This window comes from Bos grunniens, chromosome 16 (assembly GCF_055505025.1).
Source record: "Bos grunniens cultivar Pamir isolate PY7600 chromosome 16, Bosgru_T2T1.0, whole genome shotgun sequence".
Classification (NCBI taxonomy): domain Eukaryota; kingdom Metazoa; phylum Chordata; class Mammalia; order Artiodactyla; family Bovidae; genus Bos; species Bos grunniens.
The window spans coordinates 41,398,583-41,420,667 of record NC_141180.1 but is presented as its reverse complement, the minus strand read 5'-3'; the positions used below and the strand labels follow the sequence as shown (position 1 = coordinate 41,420,667).

The following is a 22,085-nucleotide window of genomic DNA, read 5'->3' as shown; positions in this document are numbered from 1 at the left end:
TATGTGTCCTATAGAGATTATTACTATAATAATCTCTAGTAACAGGTATCAAGTCAGTATTAGCTGAATCCCTTGAAGGCAAGAAATCCAATTTGGATTTTAATCCATCTTTGTGTCCTAATATCTAGCACAGTCTATGTGCCTAGAACAGAATGTGTGCTTACTAAATATTTGTAGAATTAATAATTTGAATGATTACAGTTCTTCTCTCTACCCACATCATTTTTTCACAAGCCATTTCAATTTCTTTTGGTTTTAACAGAGCTGCTAAAAATGGAACTTACTGACTTGAATCTCCTTCTACTCTCCCTACTTTTGTCCTCTAAAATCCTGAAGTGACTTGAAGTGAGAGCTCTGAGAATGAAAAGGGTGAAAAAGACTTTTCATCCAGAAACTCATTTTCAGATCTATATGAGTTGTCAAAGTCTTGAGTTTTTAATTGCATTTTGAATTGAAAATTTCTCATTACTTACTAACAAAGAAAACCTCCTGATTCTTTTACGTAATTGAGGCCCTCACTTATTTCTAGGAATAAATAGACATGCAGTTTAGAAGAATTTATCAAAATCAATGTACTGAAAATTTAAATCCAGCTAGTTATTTAGCTTTTATTGCTCTAAAAGATCTCAAAAGAAGCTGGAGTTGAGAGACTCTAAGTTTTAAAACTTGTCTCAATAACTCATATGACCACAGTAAGATGTTTTTAAGTGCCGTTTCCTACAAAGTGGAGATTAATTCCTGATGCTTTGAGGGTTTGAGTTCTCTAGATAAAAGACTACAAAGGAAAGAAGGAACATACCATCTCCGGGAATAATTATAGTCGTTAGATTTCATGGATGTTATACTCTTCTCCTGAACATAAGCACAGCTTTGCTCTATTTCTGTATTAAAAAAAATTTTTTTTCTTATGGTTTTAACCTCCTATGTGTTATAATTCACTCTGCAGTATCTGGCAGTGAGTGCTCGGTGAATACTTATTAAATACATGAATGTCTTTTCTGATTGTTAGTTGTTCAAATAGGTCTCCCTATCATTTCCCCCCAGTTTTTTCTTTAAAGGTTAACTATACTGCAAAGGAAAAAATAAGGGAGCACACTTTCTGTTTCCTCATGATGGTCCATAGCAGCTTCCTGTATGTGTTAACACAGGATAGAAGGAACCTTGCAGATTTTTAACAAAAGGTTCAGTGGTCATGGCAGGATGGGTGCTTTAAACAGGGCTGAGTATACAATTGTTCTATTATCAAGACAATTGCCTGATTGAGAAGAGCTCTCTGGAAGAACTCCAAGTATGTGTCTGGATTACCACAGGGTGCTGGAGTGATTAGAATTGTTCATGAGCAACCAGTGCCCTGGCTGGTCTTCACAAAGCAATTGAAGTATGTGGGATCCCGGAGAGACATGACTTAGTTGAAAGTGTTCTCTTCCTGTTCTAGCCTTCTTTGCTTCATTAGAAGTATTAAATGCATAGCAGATCTCTGCACAGGAAGCCCTAATGCAGACTTTACGTTTGTAAGGTGTCCCCAACCAACTCCGTATTGGATGGGCCACTCCCACAAGTCTTACTGCTTGTAGAGACCTCCATTGATGACCACTTGTAGACATTTAAAAATCAGGTTCATTTATCAAGTTCTACAAGCCAAATTGCAATAAATGCAGGTGGATGAATCCACAATAAGGGGTTTATGCTACTGCTCCAAGAGATGCAATTTGGCATATATTTTCGGATGAATATGGTTCTTTTATGCTTGAATTTCAAGTCTAGTGGCTCAGATGTTTATAAGAGACTAATAAAAAGTCAGGGATGGTGAAACTAGAAGTGGTCTTTGCCTCTTTTTCTTTTAAATGATTATTCCCATAGTTCAGGTTTCACCTAACTGACAAAGTTTTACCAAAATATGTCTCACTCGGTTGTCACCATGCAACTTCTGTTGTAAGACAGAAGTTCCCTGTTTCTGCACTTTATCTGGGGTGAAATTCTGTATCAAGTGGTATTTCCCTCACTCCCAATGCTTTTAAGAGAAAGAGTCTCTTTCAATTCTCCATCAACCTGAGTGGACTGAGGTTAGGCACTCCCAGCATTAAATGGGTCAAACACCCCTTTATTTGGCCCTTGGGCCCTTGGTTACTCAAATCCTATCTTCCTAGCTACATTTCCCTGACTGCTGTTTCTCAGGAGAAAAATACTCCCTGTGTAATTTTCAGGAAATCATGGAGAATCATATAATCTTTTCATTCTCTCACCTGAGCTTAAATCTCAGGGAAAACAACTTTTTGCCTAAGGCTATTTAGTTTTCAAGTGGTTTAACTATTGTCACTATAGTGACTTTTTTGGCTTGTAAACTTTCTAAATGACTGCTGCTGCTACTGCTAAGTCACTTCAGTCATGTCCGACTCTGTGCGACCCCATAGACGGCAGCCCACCAGGCTCCCCTGTCCCTGGGATTCTCCAGGCAAGAACACTGGAGTGGGTTGCCATTTCCTTCTCCAATGCATGAAAGTGAAAAGTGAAAGTGAAGTCGCTCAGTCGTGTCCGACTCTTAGCGACCCCATGGACTGCAGCCTTCCAGGCTCCTCCATCCATGGGATTTTCCAGGCAAGAGTACTGGAGTGGGGTGCCATTGAAGCCTTGTCCAAGCTGTTCTTTAAAATAGCCTAGTTAACTTGAGTCTTGAAGATAGAAAGTTGAGATTAAGAAACTTTAGAAAGGTCTGACGTGACTTGAGAGAAAACTTCACGTATAAGTCTGACTTTGCAGAAAAAGTGTGTTTGTAACTATGGACATTATTCCATTTGCTAACTGGGTGCCATTGGGCTAGTTGTTATTTAATATGAACATCAATTTCTATAACTGTGAAATTACTTGCTGTGATATTTAAGTAAAATACCTATACTTTTTTTTATCCTTTTAAAGAAATTTGACTGAAAGTTTTTATAGCATCAAAGAACTGAGAGCAAAACCCAGTAATATGTTGTTTTGTAGTATGAGAAGAAAAATCTCTTGCAACTCTGTTTATAAACTTAGTTGCATTTTTTTCTAAGTATGTTTAGGAAGCAGGTTTGGAAGGAGCTAGAAGTCCAGGACTGCAAAGCAAATTAGCTTCTACAGAAATGTTTTCAGAGGGGAAGAATTAGGCAGTAGAAGAATTTTGCATGAAGAGAAACTAGAGAGCTTTTTGGTTTTGTTTTATTTATGTTTAAGTTCATGTAAATTAAGCATTTGATATATGTTAAATGCATTATTTTTTATGTCTTCGTAATAACTGTCTCAAGAGGAGATACCGTTAATATTCTTACTTGATAGATGAGGAAACAGACTTGGGAAGTCAGGTACCTTGCTTCATGTCTCACAGCTAGTAAAACAGCAAAGCTGCTGTTTGGACACAGGTGTGTTGGACTTGAGCTTTTAACAGCTAATGGAGGAGGGTAGAGGTGAGTAGGGCTGACTCTGGAGCTAGACTGACGCTTACTAACTGTGAGACCTGGGGCCTTAATCTCTCTGCAGGTCCTGTTTCATGTCTATAATGTGAATGAGTTAATATATGTAAACTTATAACACAGCACCTGGAATATAAGGACATCATTGTTAATTGATGGTGTCATTGTTATTATGTTATCGTTGTTGTTTAGTTGCTAAGTCTTGTCTGACTGTTTTTGCAGCCCCATGAACTGTAGCCCGCCCGGCTTCTCTGTCCATGAGATTTCCCAGGCAAGAATACTGGAGTGGATTGCCATTTCGTTTTCCAGGGGATCTTCCCGACCTAGGGATTGAACCTGCGTCTCCCACATTGCAGGCGGATTCTTTTCCTCTGAGACACCAGAAAGCCCAGCAGTGTTATTGTAGCTATTTTCACATTGGGGTGATTTATTTAGAATTCATTAATAAAACATCGTAATGTTCTTGTTTGACTTGGTTTTCTTGCAGAAAGAGCTAGGGGACATTTGAATCTGGCCACCTACCCTCACGTGAATGAATTCTGAGAGTCCACATTTGAAGAAAGCTGGTGCATTATACCTTTTTGTAACAAGTAATCAAGAAGGAAAATTGAATTTCTGACTTACTAGGGATCATGTCAGCTCTGTCTTCATTTTATGCTAAACTAAAACTAGAAAAAGGTATAACAGGTGATATTTCTACACTGTTGGGGGTATAGTCATGTTATTTTTCACCTGGAATCTTAACTCCTGCCCATCCTTGAATTCATAATCTCTTTCTATATCCTGTATCGATATAGGATATATATATATCTATCATTCTATATCCTATATCTCTTTCTATATCCTATGTCCTGGTCAACATATCTTCTAAGAATAGAAGTTGATTGGTTTTGTGCCTCAAAGAACATGCCTCCAATTGCTCTGAGTCCAGAGGAAGTTGTAAGGAATAGCACATAATTTCAAAGAGAAGAGAGTTTATAACTGGTAATAATTAACTAGTGATATTGCTTCTTTCCCTCATCCTTATTCTGTATTATCTTCTTATTCAAGTTAGACTGTTTGACTTTCTGTAAATATATAAACAATAGAAAAAAATTTTTTTTTCTATTCATTATGATCATGTTGACTTCCTGGTGGCTCAGAGGGTAAAGCGTCTGCCTGCAATATGGAAGACCCAGGTTCAATTCCTGGGTTGGGAAGATCCCCTGGAGAAGGAAATGGCAACCCACTCCAGTACCCTTGCCTGGAAAATCCCATGGACAGAGAAGCGTGGTAGGCTACAGTCCATGGAGTCACAAAGAGTCGGACATGACTGAGACTTCACTTTCATTTTATAATCATGTTAGTGAATAATTTATTATTTTTTATTTAAACATAGAATTTAATGTTGTAAAAGTATATGAGCAGAATATAAGAATGAGGTTACCTGAGTCAAAATTTACCACTTACGGGCAGGGGTAACTATGTAGGAAGAAGAGAAATAAATTGGATATGTATTTTTTTCTGCAGTTCTTCTTCTTTTAGATTTTTTTCAATTTATTTTTATTTGGAGAATAATTGCTTTACAGTGTTGTGTTGGTTTCTGCCATTCAGCAATGTGAATCAGCTGTAATATACATATTTCCCCTCCTTCTTGAACTTCCCTCCTACCCCAGGCCCCACCCCTCTAGGTCATCACACAGCGTGGGGCTGGTCTCTCTGTGCCACACAGCAACTTCCCACTAGCTATCTGTTTTACACATGGTAGTGTATATATTTCAGCGGTAGTCTCTCAGTTCGTCCCACCTTCTCCTTCCCCCGCTGTATCCACAAGTCTGTTCTTTACAGCTGCATCTCTGTTCCTGCCCTACAAATAGGTTCATCTGCAATTCTTATTTATATGCCATTCTCCACTTAAAATTGTTGAGTGTTGGAGGAGTTGTGAACCGTAGTACCAGTGCTCTGCCAAACCTCAGCTTTTCCTTGGTGGTGAGTGAGGAGATGCAAGCATACTTTGGAAGATGTGCTCATTTCAATTCTACACAGAAGAATTAGGCTGATGACAATATTGAACAGTGTTTGTTAAACTGACTTAACCAATATTTGTTGTAGTCATCTTGAGTTGTGCTGATTTCTGTATCCAGATGACTGATATAAATAAATAGAGTATTGCCAAAAAATAATCCTGTAAAAAGGCATTTTTCTCTCTGTTGTAGAGAGTGGCTGAGATGTGGAATTGTATGCCAGACACAAGATATACTCTCAAGTGTAGATGCTTGGGAGCATGAAAGAGTGTGTTCAGGGAACTTCACACATGACTAGAGAACAGCACCTGGAGCCTGGCAAATAAGAGGTGCCTGCTATTTATGAATGAATAAATATTTGTTGAAGAAATAAACAGGGTGCCTTGAGAAGAATGATGGGAAACTTGTGTGGAATGTAAAGGGGAGCAGGGTAGGGAGCCTGCTAAAGAGCTGAAACTTATTCCTTCTGGTAAGTGGTTCATAGCTTGTGTGCTCCTGCTGCTCAGTGAGGAAGACCACCTTCAGAGGTCGGCTTCTAAGACGTCACTTTTTCATTTTTGCTACATCTGTGAATACATGCTATTCTGCTGACGTCTGTCTGCTTTAAGCTGAGTTGTGGATTGTGTGATGCGATATAGAAAAGGATACAGTGATGCATGTAAAATGATGATAAGCCATGGTTATAGGTGGAGGAGAACACTTGAAGGGGTTGAGCAAGAAAACAAAGTGTGTGTCAGAGACATTCTTCTAGTAGATGTGTGGGAGATGGATTGCAGTGAAGGGAGAACTGAACATAAGGAGAATGTTTAAGAAGTGAATGTTATTTGTGTGAAAGATGATGGATGCCCAAACTACGGCACTGACAGTGACAACAGAAAGGGAAGGAAGAGAGGTGTTAAAGTTGTAGAACTGACGAACTTTTGTTGCCATCGGATGAAGGAGCTGAGAGAGAGAAGCCTCAGGGCTGATTCCAAGATTTTTGCTTCAGCAAATCAGCAGAATGGCAGTATCAGTGACCAACAAGAAAATCCAGGAAGTAGTAGGAATGTGAGGGGTAATAATTAGTTTAGGATAAATTGAGATTATTCACAAGTGTGTGAATCATCCAGGGAAAGATGGCCAATTCAAAATGCAGAATTTCGTCTCAAGAGAGACAGGGCTTTTAATCCTAAAGCTAACCAGAGAGAGAGTATTATACCACGGAATGATTTCAAGGTAAAATAAAAAGGAATAAAACTGTGGTTACTTGTGATTAAAAGTATTAAAGTTGAAAGTTTATAGTTAATAGCATTCATGTTTGTCATTCAAAGGTTTAATATTAATTACATTTGCTAGTCCTTCACTTTTATATTTACAAAATGAATATAGAAAATATACTCATCCTTATGGAGAAGGAAATGGCAACCCACTCCAGTATTCTTGCCTGGAAAATCCCATGGACAGAGGAGTCTGGAAGTCTACAGTCCATGGGGTCGCAAGAATTGGACCGACTTAGAGACTAAACCACCACCACCACCACCACTCGTCCTTAAATGGAGATAGCTGCAGTTTAAGTCTTCTGGATCATATGGCCAGGACCAAGCTAGCATGGCGGTATTTAGAGTTCACATACCTCAGAGGAAATTAGCATCTTAAATGCTGAACTTGAAATCATGCTGAGGCAACAGTGGTGCCATAACCTTACATTCTAAGAACTAGATCTGTTGATTTTACTGACTAGAAATATTTTAAATGATGCAATTCTTTATAATTTATTTTCTATAGAGAATGAAGGGAAACTATTATGCTTTCAAATATCAGAATATTTTCTTACAAATACTATAGTTGAACCTTAAACAAATTTGATGATTGAGTATAGAATGTGTTTTTTTTTTTCTTTTTTCCTGGGCTTGAGTCCATTAACTCAGGAAGGAAATATAAATTAATGGAGCATACATTTAAGTTTTAAATACAAGGTTTTGAGACCTTTCCTGCTTAACTGTAGGTCCATTGTTAAATGAATATGCTCTATTTTGAAGTAAATGTGTCCATAAGTGAACGGAGAAGATTTGAGACTGAAAACACTTTTTTTTTTCCCTTGGCAGCATCTGAGATTTGGATACCAACTCTTGATTTTCACTGTTTGCATTAGAAGGGACTGACAGGTTACACCTTGGTGATTTATCTTCCTTGGCTGACATTTTTGAACAAACCTCTTAGTGTGTTATGCTTAGAGTTGGTGTTGTGCTTAATGTTTTCTTTTCTTACTATTTAATATTACATGTTAATTTACCTTATATCAGAGAAAGAATGCTAAAGTATCCAGAAAAAGCAATGTCTAATCTTGAAAGGTTGGTAGACTCTCCTATGGATGGCACACAGACTGCAAATAGATAATTTTGTTTTTATTTTGTTTTGTGTTTTCATAAATGGGTGAAAGCTATTGCTGTGTTCCAGGTTTATTCTCTAACAGTAAATGTACTTATGATAAGTATTCATTATGGACATTAACAAGCATTTTCTCAAGAGATATCCCTGCAAGGCTCAAAAAGGTGCTATTTATCTAAGTTACTTTCTTTCAGGAAGAGATACTTGAATATAGTGAGATCATCATCAATTTGTTAGAAGTATGGGTTTTTCAAAAATTGTGAAAGTGAAGTCGCTCAGTCGTGTCTGACTCTTTGCGACCCCATGGACTGTAGCCTACCAGGTTCCACCCTCCATGGGATTTTCCAGGCAAGAATACTGGAATGGGTAGCCATTTCGTTCTCCCAGGGGATCTTCCTGACCCAGGGATTGAACCTGGGTCTCCTGCATTGTAGGCATTGTAGGCAGATGCTTTACAGTCTGAGCCACCAGGGAAGTCTAAAAATTATTATCTTTTGTATAAATAAGCTAAAACTTAGTTCAGTATATTCATGTATTATTTATAGCCCATGTAAATAATATCCTATATAATAAATATTCATTCAAACAAATGACTATGTAAAGAGCTATAGAACTAGAACATGGTCTTTCAAGCAAAAAAATTACTGTCTTTTTCCATATGGAGCAAATGCAATTCATAAAGCATGCTGCATTCTAATAAGACTACTGCCAGGGAATTATGTTCATAATAACAATCTCTCTGTTCCAATACCATACACTCTTTACTGACTGCTTAGACATCTTCCAAGTTGCTGTCATTTCTCACACAGGAGACCCAGTAAAGAGTATGACTGGATCAGCACTACCACTTTTGGAAAAGTAACAGTATTCTGACTGTGAATCAGTCCTTATCTCCTAAAGAACTAACAGTATCATAGAGAAGTATCTGTTCATACATTTACTATCATTAATGTTAGAAAAGGCATGTTATTTGAAACCAAGTGAGTAGTATACATAATAAGTACAAATAAGAGACTGGAGAAAAGAAAATCCTCTGAGAACTAATGGTAAGAAAGAAGACTACATAAATGAGATGGGAACTGAGGTATACTTTTCTCCTATTTTATTATAAAAATGTTTAAACATTCAAAAGGTAAAAGAATGTTACAGTGAGTACCAATATGCCCTTTACTACTCCCATTGATTTTTGTTAGTGTCTGCTTTATCATATGTAAGATATATTTTAATGCTAGGTAAAGCTTAGGTCTAGCTGAAAAGATCAAAGTATGCTTAAGGTTGAGAAAAAGTAGGTTAGAAGATAGGTTTTGTGGTACAGTCTCCTGTGATCTCCCTACACACCCTTGTATAATCCCTTCCCATATAGTAGCAGGCTTGATCTGTATGGACTATGATAAGCCCCATCCTCTACCAGCACAGCCCGAAGATGTGCATGCCCTAATCTCCAGAACCTGCATATATGTTATCTGATATGACAGAAGGGACTTTGTATATGTGATTTGTGAATGAGTTAAGGATTTTGAGATGGGGAATATCTGGGTGGACCCAGCATAATCACAGGGCCCTATAAGAGTGAGGCAGTAGACTCAGTGTTTCAAAGATGATACATGGATGGAAACAGAGGTCAGAGAGGAGAGAGGATGCTACCTTACTTACTGGCTTGGGAGGAAGATGAAAAGACCACAAACCAAGGAATGTGGGTGGCCTCTAGAAGCTAGAAAAAGAAATGGACTGTCCTCTAGTGCCTTCAAAAGGAATGCAGTCCTGCCAACTCATTTTATTCAGTACATAATGTGTATTAGGGTCTGTGTGAAATTCTGAGAGTATAACAGTACCATTATATACATATAAACATACTACTAGTGAAGATGGCAAGAGAGAGAAGAGCAAGAGGTTAATCAGTAAGTTGTGGAGAATTCACAAGGACTGGGAATGAAAAAGATGAACAGAGGTGAAGCAATTGGAGAAGTAAGACAGTGAATAGTGCCAGTCATGATGGTGGCAAGAGAGAAAGAGACAGAGAAAGACAGAGAGGAGAGAAAGAAACACATCCTGGTTTACTATAGCACCAAATCAGTGTTAAGGATGTAAAAATGAGAAGTAAGAATAAGTTACTGGGTTTGGTCATAATTGCTCATTGATGAAGTTTAGGATTTCATTGTCAGTATGATGATAGGGATAGAAGCCAGTTTGCTGGGGGTTAAGGGGTGACCTTCTGGAGATGAAATGGAGTCAGCAGACTCTGTCATTCCTCCAACTGCCTAGGCATGGCTACATCATTTTATGTGACAGTCCATAAAACACAGCAAAAATAGGAATCTCCTTCTAGCCCAAGATATAAGGAGTACTTCGAGCTATGGGGTGATATATAGTAAATACCAGAGTAATCAGTGTGTACTTTGAATAGAACTAGGTTTGAGGATTGATTGCTGAAATAGTTTGTTTGTGAAGTCTACTTTCAGATTGTCACCTCTAATTTTGCATTAATATAAAGCATCCTCCATCTGGACTAGAATTTGGAATGTTTGTCTATTACTAGTGGTGCCTGATTGTCATCTGTGACCTTTGGTTCATGTGTTATGAAGTGGAATTTGGTAATTGGTGGTCTTGCAAAGCTTTTCTGACTAGTCCTGCTGGGTCTCAGTTTTGACAGGTTGTTACTCCCACTAGGTTTTAATCAGATGGAGAATTCAGTGTGATGTTAGTATTCACACAGTGCCATTCAGGAAACCAAAATAAAACTGTAGGTATAACCATGCTTTGAAAAGTTAAAAAATGCCAAGTATTAATTATGTTTACCATCATTATTAAAATGATCAGATCAGATCAGTTGCTCAGTCGTGTCCGACTCTTTGTGACCCCATGAATCGCAGCACGCTAGGCCTCCCTGTCCCTCACCAACTCCCAGAGTTCACTCAGACTCACGTCCATCGAGTCAGTGATGCCATCCAGCCATCTCATCCTCTGTCGTCCCTTTCTCCTCCTGCCCCCAATCCGTCCCAGCATCAGAGTCTTTTCCAATGAGTCAACTCTTCGCATGAGGTGGCCAAAGTACAGGAGTTTCAGCTTTAGCATCATTCCTTTCAAAGAAATCCCAGGGCTGATCTCCTTCAGAATGGACTGGTTGGATCTCGTTGCAGTCCAAGGGACTCTCAAGAGTCTTCTCCAACACCACAGTTCAAAAGCAAAATTCTTTGGCTCTCCGCTTTCTTCACGGTCCAACTCACATCCATACATGACCACAGGAAAAACCATAGCCTTGACCAGACAGACCTTTGTTGGCAAAGTAATGTCTCTGCTTTTGAATATGCTATCTAGGTTGGTCATAACTGTCCTTCCAAGGAGTAAGCGTCTTTTAATTTCATGCCTGCAGTCACCATCTGCGTTGATTTTGGAGCCCAAAATAATAAAGTCTGACACTGTTTCCACTGTTTCCCCATTTATTTCCCATGAAGTGATGGGACCGGATGCCATGACCTTCGTTTTCTGAATGTTGAGCTTTAAGCCAACTTTTTCACTCTCCACTTTCACTTTCATCAAGAGGCTTTTGAGTTCCTCTTCACTTTCTGCCATAAGGGTGGTGTCATCTGCATATCTGAGGTTATTGATATTTCCCCAGCAATCATGATTCCAGCTTGTGCTTCTTCCAGCCCAGCGTTTCTCATGATGTACTCTGCATAGAAGTTAAATAAGCAGGGTGACAAAATACAGCCTTGACGTACTCCTTTTCCTATTTGGAACCAGTCTGTTGTTCCATGTCCAGTTCTAACTGTTGCTTCCTGACCTGCATACAGGTTTCTCAAGAGGCAGGTCACGTGGTCTGGTATTCCCATCTCTTTCAGAATTTCTCACAGTTTATTGTGATCCACACAGTCAAAGGCTTTGGCATAGTCAATAAAGCAGAAATAGATGTTTTTCTGGAACTCTCTTGCTTTTTCCATGATCCAGCAGATGTTGGCAATTTGATCTCTGGTTCCTCTTCCTTTTCTAAAACCAGCTTGAACATCAGGAAGTCCACAGTTCACATATTGCTGAAGCCTGGCTTGGAGAATTTTGAGCATTACTTTACTAGCATGTGAGATGAGTGCAATTGTGCGGTAGTTTGAGCATTCTTTGGCATTGCCTTTCTTTGGGATCAGAATGAAAACTGACCTTTTCCAGTCCTGTGGCCACTGCTGACTTTTCCAAATTTTCTGGCATATTGAGTGCAGCACTTTCACAGCATCATCTTTCAGGATTTGAAATAGCTCCACTGGAATTCCATCACCTCCACTAGCTTTGTTCGTAGTGATGCTTTCTAAGGCCCACTTGACTTCACATTCCAGGATGTCTGGCTCTCGGTCAATGATGCTATATTTAATCATTTGCATTTAATTTGTTTGTGGCCTTATTTAATTCTGGACTTATTTTCCCAACATAGTTTTGGAAAAAGGAATTCAATCATTTTCTAGATATAGCTAGTAAGTACTGGGTTACTATGTGAGAAATACTTCTTCATATCTCACCTCTAAATCTTCACAGTGACCTTTTTAGGAACACTTATTATCTTTTTATATGTAAGGAAACTAAGACTCTGAGAGATTAATTAGCTTTTCATCCATGTATTTGGAGAAGAGATGTGAATCTACAGCTGGAGCACCACAGTTAGTTAGATATAAACTTAGGCAGTGCAAATCATTTTGCTTAGTTAACACATAATCATATCTGCAATAATTGCATCAATATCATATCGTGTCTCTGAGTCAAATTTGCATTGTTTTTGAAGCAGCATTGTCTCTTTTACCAGCTCTCTCTCACCTTCAGCATAACACTTGACAGTTTGCCATGTAGGAATTTTATATATGTAAACTTGTTACTGATTAATCTATGTGAACTAATCCCAGTTAGTCTGGAGATTAGTAACCTAATATATATAAAGGATAAGCTATTATATATTTGCGGATTTTAAATAGAGAGCCATGAGTAGAGGATGAGATAGTTAGTGACGTTTTGTGGAATCCAACGTCTGTTTATACTTCATGGTTTACTGATTTCCTTGCCATCCTTTGTCTTGGGCTTCCCAGCCTCTGGGATCTAATGCCTAATGATCTGAGGTGGAGCTTATGGAATAATAATAGAAATAAAGCACAGTAAATATAATGTGATTGAGTTATCCTGAAACCATCCCCCCTGCCAGTCCATGGGAAAGTTATCTTTCATGAAACTAGTCTCTAGTGCCAAAAAGTTTGGGGACCTTTGCTTTTATCTCATTCATTTGAACCTCACCATCACCCTGTGAAGAAGATAGGCCTGATTTTTTCACCTCATTTTACTACAGAGGAAATGGAGGGTAAAGGAGGGGTGTGATTTTCTCAGGAATTTCAAATATATCTACATAAAAAGGATTTTGTTAGATAAATAGTCTAAGGACAACTGGATCCAATGCAATAACTGCAATAAATTTTGTTGCTTATATGTCTGAATTTATTATGGATATAGTTTGGTTTAGGCAAGACTTCTTTTCGTATAGTATAACTGAGGAAAACAGGAGAGTATAAAAAGTTTCCTTCCGTTTCCTGAAGGGAAATCATACCACTTATTTGAGCCCTAGTTATTATCCAAAGGAAGGCTGCATATTTCTCTAGTGGTTGTATGTTTTTGTGGAGCACTGAAAGAGAAGCTGCCCGTATGCTTCCCACAGTGATATTACCAATCCTAGAACTGTGACCCAGAATACTCTGCTGAGTGATGCACATGCATAGAAATTTGTCCATCTGTGGCATGTGTTGTTTACTTGTGAGAAGGTCACTGTGTTTTCTAGTCATGTACATAACGTAAGATTACATCAAACAGGGATACATTGTCTAGTTACCAACATTTAAAAATCATTTTTTCATTGTCAGGCAGCATTTACTGAGTGCTTACCAAGTACAGATGTAGTGCCAGGCTCTGAGGAACACAGACCTTCCTTCATTTGCCTCATTATCTAGACTGTGAAGTCCAAGCATCATGCAAGTGGTTTCAAGTTTCATTTTATGTACAGTAGTTGTTTTAGTGTGTTTGGTCTGCTATAACAAAACCAAAGCCACTTGGTGGTTTGTAAATAACAGAAATTTATTTCTTGAGTTCTTCAGGCTAGAAGTCCAAGATCAAGAGACAGAAAATTCAGTGTCTGGTAAGGCCTATTTCCTGATTCAAAGACAGCTGTCTTCCCTCTATGTCCCTATGTGGCAGAAGTGGTGAAGGAATTCTCTGGGATCTCTTTTATAAGGGCACTAATCCCAATGAGCCAGGTTCAACCCTTATGACCTAATCACCTTGCAAAGGCCCCACCTCCTGGTATCATCACATAGGGGATTAGATTTCAATTATATGAATTCTGGGGGACAGAAATATTTTAGTCTCTAAAAACAGTTTTGAAAACATGAAATTTCTCAAAATATAGTTTTTAGAAAAGATACCATTTCTAAGATAAATTTGTTTTTTCACAAAGGTGATTTTAATTGTTGGCATATTCCCAAGATAAGGAACACACTCTGTTGATACTCCTTTCAAAATGATCAGAGGAAAACAAGGCACACAATGCCAAGCCACAAACTCTCCTTTGTACTGTTGATGAATCCTTTCTTATGCTTTAAAACAGCTGAGTTTATACATACATCTTGCGAGTAGGGCAATTCTCTGAAAGATTACACTACTTTCTTTATGTACAATGTCAGTGCCACGATATTAAACAGAAATGAAATATGTGTCTGTGCTTTCCTTCTTAAAAATGTGAATGTATTTCTCTATAGAGTTGTTTTGTAGCTGTCTTGCTCTTAAAGTAATGCCCAACTCCAGGCCTGCAGACTGCTGACACACAATTAATCTTGCAAATTTATGAATGCCAAAGCATGAAGCAAAATGAAAACAACTGGGGGAATGTTTAAGGGAAATAATTGGACTGTATCCAGATGTGCATGTGTAAAACATCACCCCTTAACTCCTCCCCCATATCCTGTCTGAAGATAGGATTTTTTTTTTTTTTCAAAAATAAACTGAGATTATTTGAAAGAAGTCGTGATCTCTGACCAAATATAAGTAGGCAAAGTTAGGCTGAACATAATCATGTATCTCCTTAGTGTCTTTGTTTTATTTTAATTAACTCATTGAATGCTGATGAATCAATTTGCCTTATGGCTGTTCTTCCTGATTATGGCCACAGTTTCATGCACTCCATCTAAGGGTAATATGTAAGAGTTTTCAAGGATGGGCAGTGAAGTCTGGTTACAAGGGGAAAGAAGTGTGAGAACATATATGTAGTTTTTGTTTGTTTGTTTTATTAGTCTAAGACCAACCAGAGAAGCTGCAAAACAAAAATAAATAAATAAAAGAATTTATGTCTAAGATGCTTTGGTCACTAGATAAAACACAAAAATGGAGGTAATAGTGACCTTGCAGACATGAAATTAAGTTAGGCCTCGCATCGCTGGGATATGAGAAACTAAAGAGCAGGGGTGCTTTGAGTAAGAACCTTCACATGTTGGTATCTGACTGTCCTGTGTATCTTAAATGTACCAGAGGTGAAGCAGTAAGATACACTTTTAACTTAAATGTCAAGAAATAGTTCCTTGAAAGTATAACCAAATGCACCAATAAATCCAGCTAACTTCAATAAAGGAGTTTTCTCCAGAGACTTGCTTTTCTCTTGTTCTGCATCATAAAAAAAATGGAAATGAAATGAAATTATCATGAACTTGTTTAGTACTCCATAAGGTAGAGCACATAAAGACCTCCTGCCTGCATGCCCCTCTCGCTGCCTTCCCAGAGACTATCCCTGGGGGTTAGAATTCCCAGCCTCATGAGGCTGAATCTTGAGATGGGATTTCTGTTTTATTCAGAAAGAGGAAACAAAGAAGAGAAATTTTAAATACCCAATCTTTTACCCTATTTTAGAAAGGATTAAAGATCCCAATTCTCAATGTTTCTGCTGTGGGCGGCAGATTTCTATTCTAAAGCTTCAATATTAGAGTAGTATCAACACTTCATTTTGAGGATAGAAAAGAAAGAAAGAAAGTGAAGTCGCTCAGTCGTGTCCGACTCTTTGCGACCCCATGGACTGTAGCCTACCAGTTTCTCAGTCCATGGGATTTTCTAGGCAAGGGTACTGGACTGGGTTGCCATTTCCTTCTCCAGGGGATGTTCCCGACCCAAGAATTGAACCCAGATCTCCCCCATTGCAGGCAGATGCTTTACCCTCTGAGCCACTAGGGAAGCCCCATTTTGAGGGTAAGGATTGATTATCTAATATCATTACAATTGTGCAATTATCCAATTTGAAGCCTAATTTTAATATCATTATTACTAGGTATAGTTTCCATAAAAAGGCATTAGTCCATCTTCCTAGCTGTTTTACCAGAGGAACTGGGTGGCAAAGGCATTGCCTTGTGCCAGATGCCAGGATTTTAGTGGGAAGTAATGGACCCAGAGAGGGAAAGTGGAGGAGAAGATCACTTGCTTAGTAATTATATATATATACATATAGTATTGTGTCTATACCATGCCTGTTATTCCCCTCCGGATCATTTCCACATACTACTTGATAGTGATATATTTCAGTTAGCCAGTTTGGATGTGTCAAAAGCAAATAATTTCTGGGAAAGTTAGATATATTGGTTTTATATATGGCTTATCAATATATAATTTCATGATGCTGAAAATATACAACATTATCCAAAGTTTTTTGAAGCAGTTAAATTAGCATAAAGTTTGATGTCTTAAGTGAGAACTTGGTGAATAAATACTCTAGAACTATTTCTGTGACAGTTTAAGGAAAAAACAATGATTCTGGGTTTCAAATATAGTAAACATTATGAATTTATTTAGTAAGAGTTGTGCTTGGTCCAGCAAATGATAAAATCTTCAATTACTAGAATGGTGAAACACATCAGTTGCTTAAAATCATTGACAATTGTTTGGTAACACATTCAAACATTCTTCTTGTTAGAGAAGCCAAGAGCAGTGTAGTAGGAATGACGAGATTAGTGCTCAAAACAAGAATAACCACAAAAAGAGAGAAATCTGGGTTCTTGACTCAGTGGTACCACTTAGTGTAGTAATGGTTTAACCTTGAATTAGTTGCTTGACTTCTATGCACCTATATTTTCTCTATATAATGAGATTAGGATCTCTGTCCTGTTCACTGCACAAGTTGTGAAGGTCATTACTTTTATTGTCACATCCTTGCAAAATTCCCTACCCTTCCCTGCCACCTTCACCTAAATTAGCTCCTGCTCTAGTCTTCATCTGGAAAATACCATCTGTATCTGTTTTTTGTTTAAACCAAAAAGTTAGGAGTGATCTTCTATCCTCCCCCTCATTCCATCCTTTGTAATTCATCCCTAAGCCCTGATTTTATCTCAAAATACATCACGATTCCACTTCCTTCTTTTTAGCCATATTGCCACTAGCCTGGCCGAGGCCATGGTCATTGCTCATCCAGATGGCCACGGTGCACTGGCAGTGTCTCCCTCTACTCTTTCCCTCTGCACCTCATCACACTGCAGAGTAATCTTTTAAAAGCAAAAACCCAGATCTTTTCACTTTTTGGCTTGAAACATTCCAGTGGCCCCAGTCGTCCTTAGGACCATAGAAAATGTTTAATTTGAGCCTCACACCCTGGTCCCTTCCTACCTCTTTGCTTTCATGAGCACTTCCTTACCCCTCTCTCCCCCCACATTAAGGGACTGCACTTTTGCTACATCCACCCCCTTTCCATCTTTTCTTTGAATAGTGCTCCTTCTCATTCTAGGGCCTATATCCTTTCAAGCTTTAAGGTTCCACGTAGATGTGGCCTTTCTCAGAGAAGCTTTCTCTGACTTCTCCTTCCAGTCTAAATTAGATTTCCCTTATCATACTCTCTGATGGCATCTTTGTTCCCCTTTGGAGCACTATTCCAATATAAAATTACATGTTTATTTGTGTATTTATTCTCTGGTGCTAAACCCAGGGCATCAGGAGCCTTATCTTTATTGTTCACTGCTGAATCTGGAAGGCAGACATACTGTCTGTGTGCAGAAGGCTCTTGAATGGCATTTTGCCATGTGCTAGGAATGCAGAGTTAATTTTGCCACAGTCCCTGGCATCAGGAAACTCACCATCACTTCATGAGAAAGAAAGATGAGCATGAATTACTAGTAATCCTTTTGTAGCTCAGAGAGATTTTTAAAAATGACTTTTGAGATCAGAGAAATGTTTATTTCAAGCACTCGTACAGAAACATTCTCATAACTTAAGAGAAGTCTGTTCTCCTGTTCTCATATGGGGCCTCCCTGGTGTCTCAGTGGTAAAGCGTCCGTCTGCCAATGCAGGAGACATAGGTTCAATCCCTGGGTCAGAAAGGTCCCCTGGAGAAGGAAATGGCAACCCACTCCAGGATTCTTGCCTGGGAAATCCCATGGACAGAGGAACCTGGCAGGCTGCAGTCCATGGGGTCACAAAGAGTCGAACACTACTGAGCAACTAAACGAAAACAACAACTTATCAGCTGAAAGGGGCATTCACAGTTCAGGCCAGGAGAAGGAAATGGCAACCCACTCCAGTGTTCTTGCCTGGAGAATCCCAGGGATTGGGGAGCCTGGTGGGCTGCCGTCTATGGGGTCCCACAGAGTCGGACACGACTGAAGTGACTTAGCAGCAGCAGCTGACTTAGACAGGAGTGTCATTATATATTTAGGGTGGAATCTACCACCAAACCAGAAAATTTGCTGCCTTGTGTTAAGTATTTCTTGCTATTTATTCTTTTCTATGTGCATCTGTGAGTGAATGTGTATGTGTATCCATGTATGTATGAACCTTTTATCCATAAGGTTCTGTTCTGTGAGAAGGAAAACATCTTTCTTGGTGACTGTTGCTCTGGCTTTCAGGATGCCTGCAAAGGAAAAAAGGAGAATGCAGGGGGAGATGTTGTAATCTAATATGGATATAGAAATAGGTATAAAGAATATGTTGAAAGAATCATTGTCTTCCAGTATAGATTATGTATAAACTGAGCTGGGTGAACATATACAATTCTGTGAAATCTTTTAAAATCCTTCCATTATTAAAGGATGTTAAAAATGCTTAAGCTGGGCTTTCCTGGTGGCTCAGTGATAAAGAATCTGCCTGCTAATGCTGGAGACACAGGTTTGATCCCTAGTCTGGGAAGATGCCACGGGTCAACAAAGCCCATCTGCCACAACTGCTGAGCCTATGTTCTAGAGCCTGTGAGTCACAACTACTCAGCTCACATGCCATAGTTACTGAAGCCTGAGCGCCCTAGAGTCTATGGTCTGCAACAACAGAAGTCACTGCAGTGAGAAGCCTGTGCATTGCAACTGGAGAGTAGCCCCCACTGCAACTTGGGAAAAAGTCTGCACAGCAAGAAAGACTCAACTCAGCCAAAAGTAAATAAAATTAAAAATGTTTAAAATGCCTGAGATGATCCTGAGCACACTGAAGCAGGATTTAGATGTGCAGTCCAAATTTAGCATCAGTACTCTTGCCTGGCAAATCCCGTGGATGGAGGAGCCTGGTAGGTTGCAGTCCATGGGGTTGCTAGGAGTCGGATACGACTGAGCGACTTCACTTTCACTTTTCACTTTCATGCGTTGGAGAAGGAAATGGCAACCCACTCCAGTGTTCTTGCCTGGAGAATCCCAGGGACGGAAGAACCTGGTGGGCTGCCGTCTCTGGGGTCGCACAGTCGGACACGACTGAAGCGACTTAGCAGCAGCAGCAGCAGCAGCCTGAATTATTAAATGAAGAAAGTGGTCACAAAATAAATATGAAAGTTATTACATTTATAACAGTTTGTACAGTTTTTCTAAAACCTACTTACTGCATAAAATAAAACCCATCTGTAGAGGTATAGCTGTTTTATTTTTTTCATGATTGGAAAGCTGGTCATTGAAAAATAGAAATTTAGAATTAATTTGTTTAGTAATTGAAAACTTTGGGAATTGTTTCTTCTTCCTTGTTATATCACCCTCAGCACAGTATCAAGTAGCATGATGGGGAGAGCATGGCTATACCCCAGAACATCTCCCCAGGCTAGATGCTGAGGGCCAAACCCCTCATTTGGAAATTCTTTGTTTCCAGTTAAACCTTGCTCTCTTCACGTTGTCTACTTTATATGTCACAGCCTTCTGGGAGGTGTAAACCTGGATGTAGAAAAGGAGGAGAACATCACAGAATTTATTGAGTCCTGAATCTGGGCCATACTCTTGGCATGTGCATTTTGCTTGCCGTCTTGTGTTTCCCCCATTTTAAAAATGTAGAATTCAAGTTTCAGGGAGGTTGAGTTACCCTCCTGAGTACTATCTTCCTTGAATGAACTGTAGAGCTGAGAGCTGACCCCTTAGTTGGTCTGACCATAAACCTGTGTTCTCTCCTTTGGACGCTCCACATCTCCTAGTAAATTAATTCATGAGATGCTTTTCTCAACAGATGAAAATTACAACAGCAAGAGCACGATAAACATCTGGAATAGAAGCAGTTGTGGTAAAAGGGGGAACAAGAGAGCAGAAAGAGGAGGCTGGAGAGTCTTGTTACCCAGTCCGTAAGGAGCAGCTCCTCTGGGGCCTGCCTATCAATGGGTCCTGCTCTGTGCCTCAGAGGACTCAGACAGATTCTGGAAACCAAAGCTAAAATGATATTAAAGGAAGCTCCTGATATGCCTTCTTTACTTGCATCAGCAATGAGATTGAAAGGCCCCCTTGGTATATGAATACCTGCAGTTAAAAGACTGCAGAAAGGCATTTAGGCTGTTTACTTTAGGTTTCCTGTTTACATTTGTTCCAACTTTATTTCCTCACTGGGAAGTAAAATTGGACTGAAGAGAAAAAAGGCAGGTTGACTCAAAAGGGAAGGGAAACTCGAGTTTGAAAGCAGAACCATTTTTACATTTGAGTTAAACTGTTGGTTTAAAACATGCAGCTCTCTATTGGAAACCATTGTGGGTGGAGTGTATTTGTAACAAACCTTCACCTAATTCATTCTATATGCTTGGCAGAAGAAAAGCAGAAATGAGAGCCAAATTCCAAAGGGTCTCTAAGGGAAGCAAGGTCACACTGTATTCAGAATTCAGAATATAGCAACCTGGCCTAAACAGAGGATTTTTAATGTGTTTGTGCTCTTAGGAATCATTCTTCTAGAATATTGTAATTGTTTAGCCATCTTGTAAAGTTCTCTCATATTGCAAACACTGCTTCAGAGTAGATTAAAAAAAGACTACTAAATAATTTAATCAAGTTTAACTCAGTTGATTTTATAACTGATTTTGAAACTAAGAATAAGATAATGTGGAAGCATTGATTGATTATTTCCACTGTCATAATAAACTTGTAGAAATATCTTAGAAGTCACATTTTTTTGGAAGGGTCTGAGGAATTTGGCCCATCCTCAAATAAAAACTGTGCTTTAATTCCAAGTAGTCTTATTATGAATAGTTGTTGAATTTTACACTGTTTTATAGTTGGCTGTGCTTAATAAAACTCATTTGCAAGGTAAAAGAACAAAGATGTAAGAATCAAGGAAACCTAATTTGTTAATTAGTGACTGAAGCGATTTAGCAGCAGCAACAACTACAGTGAAAATGGGAATAAGCAAAAATGTCACTTGCACTAAGTTTCTGGGAAGATGTTCCAGAGTTTGGGGGATGACAGAACATCTTTTGGGTGTTCAGGGTCCAAAAGGGAGTAAGGACTTTTGAAGTTGTTTTTGCTTACAACCGAATTTACCTCAAAGTGCAGAGTCCATAAGAATTAATTTAAATGTCGGTTACAAATTCCAAGAAATGTGGAGATATAAACCAGAAAGACAGCGTGACCTAGAGCGCTGAACAGGGGTTTGGGAATGTGGACTCTGATGTTGCTGTTGTGTCTGGTTTTTTTTTTTTTTTTCTTTCTTTCTTTTTTTTTTTTAAACTTTGAAGTGCTGAAATATAGCTTCTTTTCTTTTGACCTCCCTTAACGTAGTACCAAATGCAGATAAAATGGAGCATGCTTATTTCTGTTTTTCTGGGGAATAATGTGGAGGGGCAATACCTCCTTTTTTTTTTTTTGAAGATGATACCCTGAATATTCATTGGAAAGACTGTTGTTGACGCGGAAGCTGCAATACTTCGGCTACCTGATGCGAAGAGCTGACTCATTGGAAAAAACCCTGATGCTGGGAAAGATTGAGGGCAAATGGAGATGGGGGTGGCAGAGGATGAGATGATTAGATAGCAGCACCGACTCAGTGGACATGAATTTGACCCATCTCTGGGAAACAGTGAAGGACA

At 38.9% G+C, this 22,085-nt stretch overlaps 1 protein-coding gene and 1 long non-coding RNA gene across 20 annotated transcripts in view; one reads left to right on the top strand and one right to left on the bottom strand.

Moving 5' to 3' along the window:
* DNM3 (dynamin 3) overlaps window positions 1-22,085 on the top strand; it is a 658,236-nt gene that overhangs the window by 384,226 nt on the left and 251,925 nt on the right. The window lies entirely within an intron of this gene.
* LOC147356694 (uncharacterized) overlaps window positions 1-22,085 on the bottom strand; it is an 81,245-nt gene that overhangs the window by 28,481 nt on the left and 30,679 nt on the right. Inside the window, exon 1 of the long non-coding RNA XR_015143476.1 lies at window positions 1-22,085. This exon is cut by the window's left edge and continues 24,899 nt beyond it; it is cut by the window's right edge and continues 30,679 nt beyond it. This is a non-coding gene — a long non-coding RNA (uncharacterized LOC147356694).